Source organism: Pteropus alecto, unplaced genomic scaffold (genome assembly GCF_000325575.1).
Source record: "Pteropus alecto unplaced genomic scaffold, ASM32557v1 scaffold75, whole genome shotgun sequence".
Taxonomy (NCBI): Eukaryota; Metazoa; Chordata; class Mammalia; order Chiroptera; family Pteropodidae; genus Pteropus; species Pteropus alecto.
The window spans coordinates 11,564,927-11,581,393 of NW_006440638.1; the positions used below are offsets into that span (position 1 = coordinate 11,564,927).

The window sequence follows — 16,467 nt, forward strand, 5'->3', positions numbered from 1 at the left end:
ACTACTGCTTTCAGTTTAGTGTATTAATGAGTTAGGATTGTGTTCATCTGCATGTAGTAATGAACTAAACTTAAACAAATCAGCTTATTTTTTCCCCCCTAATAAGGAATCTAGAGGTGGGTGGTGGGTAGTCCAGAGAGATAAAAGTGTTCAAAGATCAGACTCCATCTTCCTTTCTGCCTCACCATCTTTAGTTTGTGACTTTTGTTCTGGTGAAAAGATGGCTGCTCTAGTTCTAGATATTGTGTTTGCATTTTGTGCAGGAAAAACAGGAAAGGGCAAAAGGAAACAAGGGCATGGCAGCTGCTTCTGATAATTTTTGTTAGGAAAACAATAGCTTTTCTGGAAACCCTGCCCAGTGAAATCTGCTTACATTCATTCATTGGTCAGAACATCGTTACATGACTGCATTAGAAAAAAATCATGTTTCTGATAGTAAGGAAGATGGAGCAGAGGGATGTTGGGTTGGCGTTACCAGTGTCCGCTTATCCACTCAATGTTTTTTAGTGAATTTATATATATGTACATATAAAATGTCTCTCTTTGAACATAAATGACATCTGCTCTAGATATATTTTACAACTTATTTTCTGTTGTCAATTTGTTATGTTAGCAATTTATTGAACTTCATTTTGGAAATCAAATTTTCTTTATGTTATGCATAAAGGACAAGAGTAAATCAAGGTATTACTATCGTATACCAAAACTTTGCTGATTTTGACCATTTTGCATAGAAATCCATCTAGAATATATTTTACTGTTTCTTTTTTTTGTAAATTAAGAAATACAGAACATATTTCAACTCTTTGGTGTTGGCTATTTTAGAAACATCTAGTTTTGAGTTTTGTAGTACCCCTGAGCATAGTTCTCTTGTGACTTAGATTTTTTCCATTTCTTATTTATTTCATGGAATCAACTCTTACCATTGTTGATGTCCTGCCTGGGCCCTAATAGCTCCACTATTCCTACCTATTATGATTTTTATTCTTCTCTGGATTTGAAACCAAGGATGCTAGAGTTGTATGTTAATTAAGAGTGAACTGGTGTGTATCCACATAGTTACAAGTAACATCTAGAGTTATGCTGGGGAGTTATGATTGATTTTTAGAGAGCTCAGTAGAATGTTTCTGTTTCTCAAGGCTGTGTTCCAGAAGTTTGAAGTCATTCAACTTTCTTTGCAAGTTCTTTAGGAAAAGGAACAAACCACACACACACACACACACACACACACACACACACACACATCAAAAAACAAAAAACAAAACAAAACTAGAGAGAAGAACAGTAGAGGATACTTTTTTTTAGTAGAGTCAAATGAGAGGTGAAGATCGTTTATTCAGTCAATGAATCTGTAATCATGGATCTATTTCTTATTCCGTGTAAACTGTGTGAAATTCCAAGAATCCTAAGATAGCTCCTGCCCACACGGAGCTCAGGGAATACAGAAATAAATAGGGCACAGGGACTGTTTCATATTTTAGCACTCATTCGCTGATCTAACAAATATTTACTGAGCACCTACTGTGTGCTAGGTACTATTTAGAGAATATAACAAAATTCTTTCAATGAGAGAGCAAAACAATAAACAGTAGAAAAACTGAAAATACAATAAGATGTCCATAAGGAATTTTAAAGCAGGGTGAAGGGAGAGAGTGATGTGGCAGGAGAGGGTACACATGAAGAGATGACATTTAAGAAAAGGCCTCAGTGAAGTGGGAGAGTAAATACGAAAGAGCAACTAGAACAAGCAGCATTATTGACACTTAGTGAAAGTGTATATGGTTCTAATATATTCTCTCCATAGCAGATTATGTCACTTGAATGGTTGTAACCCTCAAGTGGCTTACCATGATCCTTAGAATAAAACATGTTCTTCCCATGACCTCCAAGGCCCTGCCAGACTTATACCCTGGCTATACCCTGATGGCATCATCTCCTGCCATTCTCCTTCTTGTTCACTTTGTTCCAGCCGTTCTGGCCACCTTTCTGTTTCTCAGAGAACATTCTCATCTTAGGCTTGTGTTCCCACCGCCTTGAACCCTCTTTCATATTTACTTTCTCGTTTCATTGAGGATTTTCTTGAATGCCATCTCTTCATGTGTCCCCTCTCCTGCTACATCACTTTCTCTCTCTCATCCTGCTTTATAATTCTTTATGGGAGGCGTAATTATCTAACATCATCTTATATTTTCCTTTTTTTCTACTGTTTATTGTTTTGCTCCCTCACTGAATGAATTTTTAGTTATATCCCCTGAATAGTGCCTACCATATAGCAGGTGCTCAGTAAATATTTGTTAAATCAGTGAATGAGTGCTAAAATATGGAAGTCACTATTTCTTATTTATTTCTGCATTCTCCAAGCCCAGAATATGTTTAGCAATAGTAATAACAGTGATGGTTAATGTTTATTGAGACTTGCTTTGCTCCAGGCCCTTTTCCAAGTGCTTTGCAAGTATTCATTTATTTAAAAAGTCCTTTTGGTAGATTATACTATTAGCTCTATAGGTACATATAAGGAAACTGAAGCACAATGGTTGAGCAGTTAGCCCAATGTCATGCAGGTAGCAAGTCAAGGATCCAGAATGCCTCAGATTTGGGCATGCTTCCATTTCTTAATCACCTCGCTGTAATGTCTTTGCCTGTAGTAGGCATTCAATAAAAATTTACTGCACTGAAATGAATAATTAATAAAAGGGCCAGATCATGGAAAACAGATAGTAAGAGATTAGAGAAAAATGTAGAGGATGCTAATTGTGTTGTATAAATTAGATGTAGGATAGGAATTAGCAAAGAGATTGACCCAGGGAAGGTAGAGGTCATGGCCCAACCTCTCCCTCACCCCAACTCCATCTCAAAGGAGAGATGGGACTTACCTGGATTTTAAAAACAAGTCTCTTCTAGCAGGCAGAGAGGAGGAAAGGTGGGCATTCAGGGAAAATTAATAATCAATGGTAAGTCATGCATTTAAAATATTACTGGAAATAGACTTGAAGGTAATAGAGGGAAGATGGATATTATGGAGTCACACTTTCCTGTATTAAAAACACAACTGATTCCTATATATTAACACTTGAAGATTTATTTTTAGAATACCAGCAGGAAAAAAGTTTCTTCCCTTAACTCTGTAGTAGATAATAATAATAATGAAAGCTAATAGCGACATAAACATTGTGACACTCCAACTTTATATGTATTTGACATTGTAAATTAAAGTATAATTTACTTATTTAGAATTCACATTACTTATTACATTATTACCATGTTCTTGCAAAGGATTCAAGTGAATCACAACTGAATCTTTGCATTTCTTGTTTCAGAACGCTCAGTTTTCCTTTGAAGGAAGAAGAGTTTATTAAGGAGGAATTATTTCAGAGCACTATTGGGAAACATGTAGAGTTTTTAGATCCAAAAGGATTATCTAGTCCAATTATGTATATGAGATGATGAAGTCTCTCCTCCCCCCACCCCCGCAGGGCTCATAGAACTGAGGGTTTCAGTCTTTGTTTTCTTTTTAGTAGATGACAGTGCTGCATTGAGGATGGTATAGGAATGTTTGGGAATGTCGTCATTGATTTTCAATGACTAATGATTCAGGATTAGTAAGTCTGAAAAGAAATTGATTATGGGTTTGTGTTGATTTTTATGTTGAAGCAAAACTTGGCCAATTCAATTTAAAACTTTTAGTTGGAATTTTAGGAGGCCTGGTGAGCTACACCACTTACTCTAGGTCTGGAAAGGTTGAGAAAGACACGGAGTCAGGGAAGTGGAGATGCACACATGACCTTGGGCACTGTTACATGGAGAGTATTTCTTTAGCTCTGTAGACATAAAGGGTTTCTAATGGTTCTATCTGGAATTAGATGGACTTCTCTCCCTGGTGCTGGCAGAGTTGGACAACCACAGGCCCTCTATATAAAAGTGGCTCTCACATGCCTCATGATATGGCTCAGAACTGATCAAATGCAAGTGACCAAATTCAATTAGTTACTCCTGTGTAGATGCCTGGTCCCTCCTAACACTATTTGGCATGAAACAGTCACCTCCATATTTCTGTGTTGGCTTCATTCAGTCTTGAGACTCAGGTGTCAGTGCTGATTCATCATTTCTTCTCACTCATCAGGTGCTAAGACCTCAAGTAGGGATTCTCAAAGAGTAGTCTGTAGCCACTTGTGTCAGAATCACTGGGAAGCTGTTAAAGCACATGTTCCTGGGCTCCCACTCAGACATACTGAATCAGAGTCTCTTGATCTGAGCCTAAGGAATCTGAATTACTAAAATGGTTTCCTAATCATTTTGGGGCGTGCTAAAGTTTGCTCGCCCCTGTTCTATAGGTATGATCTTAATACTGTTTTCTGAAACTTTCTGTCAATTTCTGCTGCCACCAACTCAGGGTCCAGCCCCATTTATCTCTTCCTCAGGTCACTCCCTCCTCTAGTTTCGCCTTCCTTTGATCTCTCCTACCTAATATGATCATGAGTGTGTTTTGAAATCAGGTAACCCGATTTCTAGCCTATCCCTAAGTGTTTAGTATAAATGAATTGCACTTATTTGAAGGTTTGATCCTATAGCAGATCAGAGGGAATTTGAAGAGGAGAGCATTGGTTTTGATTTTTTCACAGTGAGAGTGGCAATTTTGCAGCCCAAGAGTAAATGGCAATCAGCAAGCAACAAATAAATGCTCTTGAAAAACTGAAGAATGGGAAGGGCATACAATTAGATGAACCTGTCAAAGGATAGTGAACCTGAATGAGCTGTTCAATAGTGGATCCTGTGGGAGAGAAGAGGCTAAGACAACATGAATGAAAGTTGGGCTTTTGTGGAAGGACTGGTGTTCTAGTTATTTAATGCTGCGTAAGAAATGACTCTGAAACTTAGAGACTTAAAACAACATTTTATTATGTGTTCTGATTGTAGATCAGGAATTCTGGCACACTTGGTTAGGGGATGGTCATCCACATGGACTGGGTTGCTTGGTGGCATTCAGCTGACACCTGGGCCAGTCCTAAGGATGTACGGTCGTTTCATGTTTATGCCACTTTGGTGGTCAGCTGGAAGGCTGAGCTCATCAGATGGGTTTCTTTGCACATGGTCTCAGGGCCTCTCCACTTGGTCTCTCCATCAGCATTGTTATACTTCTTAGTCGTGGCTCAGGGCTTGAGAACAAGCTTTACAAAGCCAAGAGTGAATGCTGTCAGTCTCTTTAAGCCTGGGCCTATAAACTGGCAGTGTCATTTCTGCTATATTGTATTATTCAAAGCTGTCACAGAGCACATTCATATTCAAAGGGAGGGAACATCGACTCCATCCCTTCTTCAGAGGAGAGTCAAGCCCTTGTAGTCATCTTTAATCTGTCATAATGAGTTACCGCCACCTTTTAGATTCATATATTGGCCAAAATTTAGAAGATCTGAGAAAAGGAAATACGTTGTAAAAAAGCAAGAATTCTCCATCTAGAATAGCCAAAGAAAGATAAATAATGGAAAAAATATACGTGAATTATATCCATAAGCAGGAATTTTAATCCCTCCAATTCCTGGACAGGATAAAAAGTGCTAGAAGTAGGAAATTTTTTTAGGGGGGAATTTTTAGAGGGATATTTTTATTTTCCTCCCTAGTTTTTTTTTTTTTTTTAAAAAGTTGGCTTTCTTCTTGGTAAGCTGTTCGAATGAATCAAGTTCATTTTTGTTGGGTGAGCTAATGAGTGGAAAGGAGACAGTCCAACACATCGCATATACTATAAGCTGTGCATGTGCCCATGCTAAGAGAGTCATATCTGAGAAGAGGCGGTGGGGTTAGGGAGTTTGGTCTTGGGGTAGGGAGTGGTATAGTGCAGGCTTCGTTTCCTCCGGAGATGGCAATAGAAATTATTGCCAGAGCCAATGGCACTTGTTGTGGAAAATGTTTAAAAGGCATGAGGAATGTTGAGGAGATGGAGTGTAATGTAATTCAATGAGTTTGTCCATTTTTACCTTTTATCCAAGTTCATAGTACCATTGCCACCAAGGTCAGTTGACCAACCATAGTCCATGGAAAAGCTGAATAGTGGGATGGAAAGGCTGCTGAAAGTTTCCGCCTTATTGATTTAAGGTACCTACTTCCTAGGGAAGAGGCATATAGGTCACAGAAAACTCCAGTTACATTTTGTGCCTAAAAGACTAAAAAATATGAGTGGAGAACATTATTTTTATTTGTGGGTGCATGACTGAAAGCAGAGAGAAGGTACTGTCTGTTTTATTTTCTCTCATTACATGTCTAACATTGGAGCCATATGTAAGACAGGACCTCAGAAAATGCTTGACAGGTTAATTTTGTATGTGTTCCTCTTAAATATGGAGACGATAAATTTCCACAGGTGTTGTAAGGTGATATATAGTTAATGGCACAGGAGCCAACTTCTTGTGTTCAAATCTTGCTTCTGCCACTTAATAGCTGTGGAAACTAAGATTAGTTACTTAATCTTTCTGTGCCTTAGTTTTGTCAACAATAAAATGGGGCTAATAAAAGCACCTACCTTTTAGTACAGTTGTGAAGATTAAATATATTGCATGTAAAGTGGAAATAGTGATATAAAAGTGATAGCTATTAGCAGCAATAGTATTTCTACTACTAGAAAAATAGTATCTTTTCCAGAGAAATTCCTAGCATTAATTCTTGACACAAAATAGAGACTTTAAAATGTTTGATGAATGAATTTTGCATGTGTTTTACTTAATCTTTGGAGGACAAGTTCAAAGCAGGAACTGCACACAAAGGTGATAAATGTTTCCAAAACATGTTGTACACCTGGGAAATGAATGTGGATTTTATGACCAAGCGATTTTATTTCTTACCATGCTCAAATCTGCTAATTTGGAACTTGTGGCCTTTGAAAATCTCAGTTCCTCTCAAACTCCTCTAGTAAATCAATTGAAGGCGACAGTGTATGAATTGTGCAGGGTGATAGTCACGCCTTGTGATTTAGCTTGGGAGCTGATGGCCTTGTGCTGTCAGGGAAGAAAGGCAAGAACAATGCCAGACAATTGTGGAAGCACAGAGATTTAATGCAAATTAAAAGTTTTGTGGGTTTTTTTTGGAGGGGCATGTATGTTTTATTTTTTAAGATCACCTTCTATTTAGACTTGTAAAGGAAGGGTGGGAGCCTTTGAATGATGTTAGATATTTGCATGATTACAGTGTTACTGTCTTAACAGCTGATGTGGGGAACGAGTTAGAAAGAAACTCCACTTCATTCAGTATTTTATGAAATGATAAGTGGAACAAGAATAGCAGTTGATGGTCAGTCTAGCCTCAGTCAGGGCAATAAGCCCAGTGTGGTGTTTGGCAGGCACGGTGGTACCCAGGGGCAAACCAGGAAAGATTCCTTATGCAGGATGTGTTTGCTGCTAAACTAACTGTGGAACTATAATTTTTTCACATAGCGAAGGCTAGGCCTCTATTTTCCCTTCTTCATCACCATATTGGGTATGTGTGAATGTCATCAGCCAGCTTCTCAGCTTTTGTCTTTGGATTTTGAAGGAAAGAGAACTTAAGAGTTTAAAGTTATTTTTTGAAGCCATGTGTTTTTTTTGGAGAGACTACTGACCTAGACTTACAAATGATTTTTCTAAAACCAGTAAGTGACAAGACCCTGATTTCTGGCCAGGGAAGGTTTACTGATGCAGCACACATTTGCAGTGGGGTCCTCCTGTCTCACAATCTTCATCTGTTCTTAAGACTTAGCCTAAGGGAACAAAAGCATCTCTTTGGAGAAAAGGCAGTATCATATCAAAGCTTCTCCCTGGAAACCAAGAGAAGTGAAGAGGAGACTCTAAGAAAGCTATATTTCTCTCCCAAGCTTTCTGCCTGTACATTAAATTGTGGCCAGTGCTTCATTCTCGTGGTGGACCCATTGTGGGTCTCTCCCATTTTCCTTACACCTAGCCCAGTGCCTCTGTGACTATAGCTGATGTTTCACCTTTGATACTTTTAGCCAGCTTCTGGAGTTGCTCTCTGTACATTTTTCCTCTTAACTGAAACTCCAAAGATCTGGCATCTCCCTTGCAACAAACTTCTGCAGTGAGGATCCACTGATCTCAAAGTTAGTACTTCTAATGGATCCATGTGAGATTGGAAAGCAGAGTGCAGACCATATGTCAGGTAAAGGAGGAATTAAAATGATTTTTTAAGAGGTAGGAGAACATTTCTCAATATGAAAAGGTTGTGCATTGCATCTGAGTGTTAATGAAATTTGAGTTGGTGCTAACTTTAAGATCTGTTTGAAACATTTGCATTTACATCATGTCATAAAACTTTCGCTTCTACCTTGACTATTAATATTTGTGGCCTAAAGCCCATTTCATTGTGAATTCCTTTTTTTTTTTTTTTTTTTTTGCTTTGGACATTGCTTCTAACATGCTTAAGTGGTATTAACGTTATTTCTCATGATGATAATTTAACTTGACTAAGTCTCACCATATCTGAAAGAGGAGGGCACATTTCTGCACTTCATTCAGATCTCTGCTTACATGTCACCTTCCTTGGCCACCGCTATTAGAAGTTCTTGTTTGCTGTCACTCTTTATCTCATTATTATTTTTTCATAGAACTTAATTGCTGTCTACACTTTACTGTATTCGTTTGTTTATTATACGTGTTCCTCTGCCAGAGTATAATCTCCACGAGGGCAGAGACTGTTTGTTTTGTTCACTGCTAGAGCCCCATCGTTTAGAAGGGGGATTGGTAAACTACAAACCACAGTCCAAATCTGGCCCATTGCTTGTTTTTGTACTGCCTGAGAACTAAGAATGATTTTTTCATTTTTAAAGGATTAAAAAAGGGGTAAAAAATTGGAGGAATTAGGAATAATATGCAACAGAGCCCATATGTGGGCCACGAAGCCTAATATATTTATTGTCTGACCCTTTAGAGAAAACATCTGCCAACGTCAGTGCCTGGCTTTTGAGCAGATCCTCAACAAATATTTGTGCAATGAATGAATGACTGTTAATTGAATCACTCGATTTTAGAATCTCGATCTACCTCGAATGATGCCTAATAAACATCTGGAATTCAGTAAAGTTTCTTGAATAAGGTCATGAAGATATAAAAATGCATTAATGTCACTGAAAATAATAGTGTGGTAAAATTTTTTTTTGTAGCTCGGAGTCGTAGCACTTAAACCCTATATAGCCTCAGGGGCACCATGCATCATTACTTTATAGTGAACTATTGCTGACAAATCTCCTGGTGGTACTGTAAGTATCCAAAAGAAAAACATTAATAGTGATGGACACAAAAGATGTTTCTTGATTTGTGCCCCAACTCTATATAAAAGTATACTCTTTTAAAGTAATGTTTCCAAGTCTACGGCCATGCCACCCTGAACAAGTCCGATCCCATCTGATCTCGGAGCAGGGTCGGGCCTGGTTAGTACTTGGATGGGAGACCACCTAGGAAGACCAGGTGCTGTAGGTGTAAAATATAAAAAATAAGGGGTTGTAAGCTGACAAGGTCCTTGCTATCTGTGAAGTCAACCAAGGGTTGCCTCGCCTAAAAATAATTAAATAAATAAAGTAATGTTTCTAAAGCAATGTCTCAGGGTCACTTGTGTCTGAATCTCCTCACAGGGAACTTGTTTAAAAAAGTGGATTCTTTGACTTCACCTCAAACTCAATGAATCAGAATCAGTGGAGGGAAGCCTCAGGAGTTTTTGTGATTTATAAGCTCCTTATGCGATTCTGATGTTCACTAAGGTGGACAATAATTGTTCTTAATTCAGCTATTGGCTAGAGTGATAGGAAGGGAAGGTCAAACTTTACCATATCTGTCTAGAGCAAGAATACTTACATCATCAATGGACAAATTGTGTGGCAGTGTTTCCCAGGCTTCCATGTCATATGAATCACACTTGAGGATTTTGATAAAATGTAGATTCTGATTCAGATCTGGAGTGGGACCTCAGATTCTGCATTTCGAACAAGCTGCTAAGTGTTGCTGATGGTACTTTTTCTTGGATCTCATTTAGTATAACACAAGACTGGAGCAGGAGTTGGCCAATTTTTTCTTTAAAGGGTCAGAGAGTAAACGTATTTGGATCTGTGGTTTATATAGTTTCTGTTGCAACTGCTTAAATCTGCTGTTTTAGCATACATAAATGAATGGGTGTGGCTGTGTCCCAATAAAACTTTATTTACAAAAACAGGTGACCAGTTAGATTTGGCCTGAGGGGCACAATTTATCAACCCTGGACTAGAGAATTATACTGATTATTATCACTGTCCTTTAGAATTATGAAGCACCTCCTATATGACAGGTAATTTGCTATGTGCTTTCATTCATTTGCATCCTGGTATAATACACAAAACTAAAGATCTGGAAGGTTAATTAAGGAACTTTCTCAAGTACGCACAGCTACCAGGTGGCAGAATCAGGACTTGAACCCTGAAATCTGAGTGTTTTTTCTATTATACAGTGGTTTTCACATTAGGAATAAGTCTTGCTTTGGAAATAGCTTTTATTTTGAAGACCTACTAGCATGTAACCTTCATGAGAGCAGGAGTTTTTATGTTCTGTTTTCTGTGTATCCTCGCTGCTTAGAAGAGTACCCGGAACGTTGTAAGTACTCACTAAACAGTTATTGAATGAACGGCTATTCCGTGATTTCCCACTTCTAATATTAATGTTCTCATAGAAAGAGATTTCAGAAGTAAAGTAACACAACCAGTGACATAGTTAGTGTAAGTCCTAGAACTCAGATCCTTCTACGCACTGGTTCCTTCATACTCAGCAGTCTCCTTCATTCTTAGCAGGTCACTTAAGTTTGATAAGTACCATTTGCAAGGAGTCTAATTGTTACCTTGTGGCTTCTAACAGATATTATTCCCTCTTAATTTTGAGCTTCACTTTCTCCTCAGCATTGGAAATAAAGTTGTGTTTTGGCAAACCATCCTGGTGAATGGAGGTTCAAGGATTATTCCTGAGGCAAGAGATCCTAGACAAAACCTGTATCTTCTTGTGATTGGGGAGTTTCTCCAACAAAATAAATAGTCAATTCTCATGCCACCAATCAAGAAATAAGGGGCTTGGCAGAAGGTTAATATACCCCTTTCTTCTTTTTTCTCTGTAGTTTCTCATTTTAGGACACTTAATAATGGGTTTCTTGGTAACAATATTGCATATTATTAGAGAACACACTGTAATTTGCACAGCTCTTCTGACACAAAGTGAAAGCCAATTTGGTAGGTGAGTATAAAGCATCACAGATAATTTTAAAAAGGCCTATGTGAAGGAGACAAAAAAAAATAGCTGTCCTGAAATGGAATTTCTGAAGTAAAGATGCTGCCGAATGGCTAAGAGTCTGGCTTTTGATCCTGAGGAGGCAAGAAGAAAGGCACAGCTGCTGAAACTACAAGGAGAACTGACTTGACAAGTCATATAGATTCATCATTTTTAAGCATTATTGCCCCCACTGACCTAATTATGTCACCTGTGAGCCAACTTTGTACCTTGGTAAGACTCCCGCATAACGTCTAGTCTTTGTAGTGAAATTTCTTACAAAATTTTTCTCTCCGTGCTGTGCTTGAGCAGCCCACTTGACTTAGAAGGAGAAATCATAACTTTACAATTTTGGGGTTTATTTATTAACAATTTTATTATTATCATGCCTAATAGAAGTCAGCTGGCAAGGAAGAAATACATTTGTTTCTGTTGTGTACCTCTACCTCATTCATTCATTTATTCATTCAACAAGTATTTGTATACCGACAGTGTATCAGGTAGCTTGTAATGAGAAGGCCTCCTGTGCATTTATTTCACACTAGTCTTTTATTCCTCAGCTATGTTTTATAAGGAAATGAACACTGTGAAGAGGTGATAATTTTATTTTTTCAAGTTATAGGCATGAAAGTGTTTGTTTTTTGTTATCATTGATGGATGCTAAGAGTGGGTACCTATTAAGATAGTGTTCTCATTGTGGAGAAACAAAGTCTTTGCCCTCAAGGAACTTTTAATGCTGTTGAATGGAGATATATGATGAACAAACACAAAAAAGTAAACATCAGCTGGTGATGAGTTCTAAGGAGAAAAATAACACAAGAATCAAGGGATTGGGGAAGTAGAGTGGGTGTGGGGGTGGTAGTTACTTCAAATAGGGTCATCAGGAAAGGCTTTACCATGAGATGCCATTTGGACAAAGACCTGAGGATAACTGGGAGCAAGTGATTCAGGTGGAGGGTGCAGCAAATGTACAAGCTGTAGAAAGGAGGGAAAGGAATATAGGTGTTGAGGTCAGAGAGTTAAGTGCAGTGAACACTGTACTTCCAGACCAGGGTTGTGATGTAGATAGAATTGGGCCTCAAAGGCCGTTGTGAAGACTTTGGCTTCTGCCTTGATTAAAATGCAAGATCTTGGAGGATTTTGAGCAGGAGACATTATATGACTTACAGTTTAAAAGATCACTCCAGTTGGTGTGTTGATGTGCAGAAGGGCAAGAGCAGAATCAGGGAGACCAGTTAGGAGGCTTTTGAAATAATCCTGGCAAGAAATATGGGTGTCTTGGATGAAGGTAGTAGTCGTAGAGGTGGTAAGAACTAAGTAGACTCTGAAAATGTTGTGAAATGTAGCCAACATGATTTTGCTGACAGATGGAATGTAGGTTGTAAGAGGAAGGGATCAAGGATGATGCAATTGTATTTGGCTTTGAGCAACCAGAAGGAAGGAGTTGCTGCTTCTAAGATGAGGAAGTAGATGGGAGGAACATGTATATATGGGTGGAAATGGAAATCAGGAGTTTGACTTGGGGTATGATGATTTGAAATGTTTCTTAGCCATTCAGATGAAGATGACAAGAAGGCACCTGGATTATGTGGTGGTGAAGATCAGGTAGGAGGATTTGGAAGATGATGATGATGGTAGTAATAGCAGTTAGTATTGTGTGCCTATAATTTGGGTTGTATGAGCAGAATAAACAACATTCTTTTCCATGTGTCTGATTTCAGAATCAGTGATAAAACAAAAATTATACAGGTAGAGAATTGAAATTTCAACTATGCTGCTGTTAATGACAGGATTAGAGAATGTGGCTTTGGGTCTATGGCAAAATGGACTTGTCCACACTTTACTGTTGAATCAGATAGACTCATCTACCAGGCATGATGGAGAAGGACATTTTCAAGAGTGAGTCCTTACTGCATGGAACCGAGCAGATCAGAATGTTAGCACCTGCTCAGATAGACAGGTTCTAAAAGAGAGCCTACCACAGACACACCTTTAAATGCCCACTTTCTTTTCCCTAAACTTGCTAATAACCCAGTTGCATGTCATTTCTCTTCCTCTAGAGAGGGGTTCCTGAGGTTTGGGGAGAGAAGCCAGGGTGAGCATTAACTCTAGCTAATGGAGTATAACGAGTCGGGAATACATGTCTCCTTGCCCATTTACCGAGTGTGAGATGATTTACACAAATTGTTTCATGTAATCTTTGTATTTTTATCACCATTTTACAGATGAGGCAACTCAAGCTTACAGATACCACTTTACCTAAGATAATATAGCTAGGAATGGGAAGACCTCCTGTGCATTTGACACTCGTCTTTTATTCCTCAGCTATGTTTTACAAGGAAATGAACACCGTGAAAGAGGTGATCATTTTATTTTATTTTTTCAAATTATAGGCATGAAAGCGTTTGTTTTTTGTTATCGTTGATGGATCCTAAGAGTGGATGCCTATTAAGGGAAACTTTTATTCAAAGTCACAAAAGAATTAAGAAAAATAGTTCTTCCATCCAAACTAAATATTTATGCACAATTTAAATAAACAGAAAAGATGGTGGATTATTCATTCTTATTGGACTTATTTTTAGGAAAACTTATTTTCACTTTTATTCCCAAGTGCCTAAATGCTTTATATATTAATAATAATCTTGACATTGGTGTTTTTATTGGGGTCCTTAGAAAGACATGCTACTATAAATTTGGATGCCATATTTCATACAAAGTCAGGTTTCAGTCATGGACAATTCTAGACCCTATCTCTGTGTACATCTGTTGAATCTGATTATTCCATTGTCTTTGAAGAATAGGTAACTTTCTTTAAAATGGAAATATTCTGAAATAATCCAGAACCTGTTATTTTTTCTCATATCTGCTTGCTCTCATACTACTACTGAGTGAGGAAGAGGTTGGAGTAGAAAAGTACTGAGTCTTCAGAAGGAATGTGGATTTTTATTATTATTGGGCTTCCTCAGACTGTTGGTAATTTTGTACTATGCCTCATCTTCCCCTTGTTTTTAGGTAATACTTCCCTACTGTGACCCTACTCTCCAATTCAGATGAACATTTACACAGGCTCACTACATTACTTTATTTATTTTGCATAACATCCCTCTGAATTACCCTTTTAATTATCTTTCTTTATTGATAAGAAAACTTGGCATAATCAAGTATTTGTGGTTACACAGGTAGTGGCAGAATTGGTTCCTCAGACCTTGGTCTTCTGATTCCAGGTCCAGTGTTCTGTTCTTATGTCACCTCCTCTCATCAGCCCCAATAAAACTCTTCCCTGAGCTATACCATGGTTTCCAAACTGTGTTCTATTTCTGCCCCAGAGCCCTCTCTCACCCCTCAAAATCCTTTGTCGTTCTGCAGAGATTTCTGCCAAACACCCGCCCTGTTCTGAAGGTCCTCCTGGTTTGATTTTTCTCCCCTTACTAAAAGCCTCAGCATGATGTTGACCTCTAGCTTGGGTTACTGACAGTGCCCCTCTCTGAGTAATAGTCACATTACCATCAGTTGATTTCTGCTTATTCTTTCTTACATCAATTATTTGGGAGTAGGATGGACACCTTTCTGTGTCCCCAATAGAATCCACGATAAAGCCTTACACAGAAAAGCAGAAATGGTCATTGAATTGATCTGAAATGCCCTGTAGAAGACCTCACATATTTATTAAAGGAAGAGAAGCTGCTAAGTGAGCTTCTCTTTTTTGCTCCAACCCTCCTCCTCTGAAGTGTGTCCATTAAGATAAGGTTAATACTAGATAAATAAAAGTAAAACTCAGGGACTGCCTGAGGAAAGCCAGTAAAGGCACCAGGTCCTACATAGACATGCAAGACAGCATTAAACTTTGTGCATTCGAGAATAAATTAGAGTGGGTCTGGAGAGTGTAGGACAGCAAATCTGGAGGATAAAGGATAAGGAAATACAAGACATGTAAAGCATCTTATACATAGTAAGGACTCCAAAGTAGCTGCTGTTTCAGAGTCTGGTGGCTAAGAGGACTGAATCCTGATTCTGCCCCTTGCTGGCTGTGTGACCTTAAATCCTGAACTTAAAAGCTCAAAATTCTTATCTGTTACACTGAAAATGATGTTCTCAAACTCATTAGATGGTTTTGCCATATAAAGTGTGGGTGGAAGTGTGGTTAGTGTGGTAGGCACAATAATGGTTCCCCAATGAGGTCCACGTCCTAATCCCTGGAACCTGAGAATGTTATTTTCCATGACAAAAGGGATTTTTGAGATGTGATTAAATTAAGGATATTCAGATGGGGAGATTGTCCTGGATGATTCGGGTGGGCCCAGTGTAATCACAAGGATTCGTATGAGTTAAAGAGGGAGATGGGAGTGTCAGAATCAAAGATGTGATGACAGAAGCAGAGATTGGAGTGATGTGTTTGCTGCCTTTGAATATGGAAGAGGGCTATCAGACAAGCAATGTGGTCAGCTGGTAGAAGCTGGAGAAGACAAGGAGATGGCTTCTCTCCTAGAGCCTTGAGAAGGAACACAGCCCTGTGGATGCTTAGATTTTAACCTAGTGAAACCCATTTCGGACTTCTGCCATCCACAATAGTAAGATAATATTTGTGATGTTCTAGGCCACCAAATTTGAGGTAATTTGTTATAGCAGTAATAGGAAACAAATACAGTAAGTATTAGAAAATAATTCGTATTGTTGTTGCTGTTACTATTATATTTTGAATAACTTGGAGTAGTCGCTTAGCCTGTCTAGGCTTTAGTTGCCTCACTCGTACTGGGTGCAATCACTGCCCCACACCACTGGGGTTCCCTACCTGAGCCATAGGCCCCCTTGGAAGGGTGTTACATAAAGTCTATACACTGTTCTCATAATTACGTTTTTAATTCATAAAATAAAATTAGTACTGCAACAAAGGAAACCCATTATATTGAAATAATAGTTATCAAATATTTTTAAATGTGCATTAAAGTGATATTTGAACTTTAGTAACACGTTAAAAAAGATCTGTGGCAGGCCTAATAACTACTGCAGTTTTGAAGTAGTAATGAGCATAAATGATATCTGCAAAAACTAAAATATGAGAGGAAATAGCTGTTTTTTTTTCCTTTGTGACAAAATCACAGGTACTGCTGATACTATTGCATTTCATTTCTCATATTCATCATTGAAGGAAATGTTAGATTTCAGTTGGAAGTTAGTGGAATAAAGATGTAACTTTTTCTCCCCTCATCCAAGTTCC

The 16,467-nt window shown here is 38.3% G+C and overlaps 1 protein-coding gene and 1 pseudogene across 1 annotated transcript in view; both read left to right on the top strand.

Moving 5' to 3' along the window:
- Positions 1 to 16,467, top strand: part of FAM19A4 (family with sequence similarity 19 member A4, C-C motif chemokine like) — a 119,558-nt gene that overhangs the window by 26,467 nt on the left and 76,624 nt on the right. The gene's annotated exons all lie outside the window — the stretch shown is intronic.
- LOC112484384 lies at positions 9,340 to 9,452 on the top strand (annotated as a pseudogene).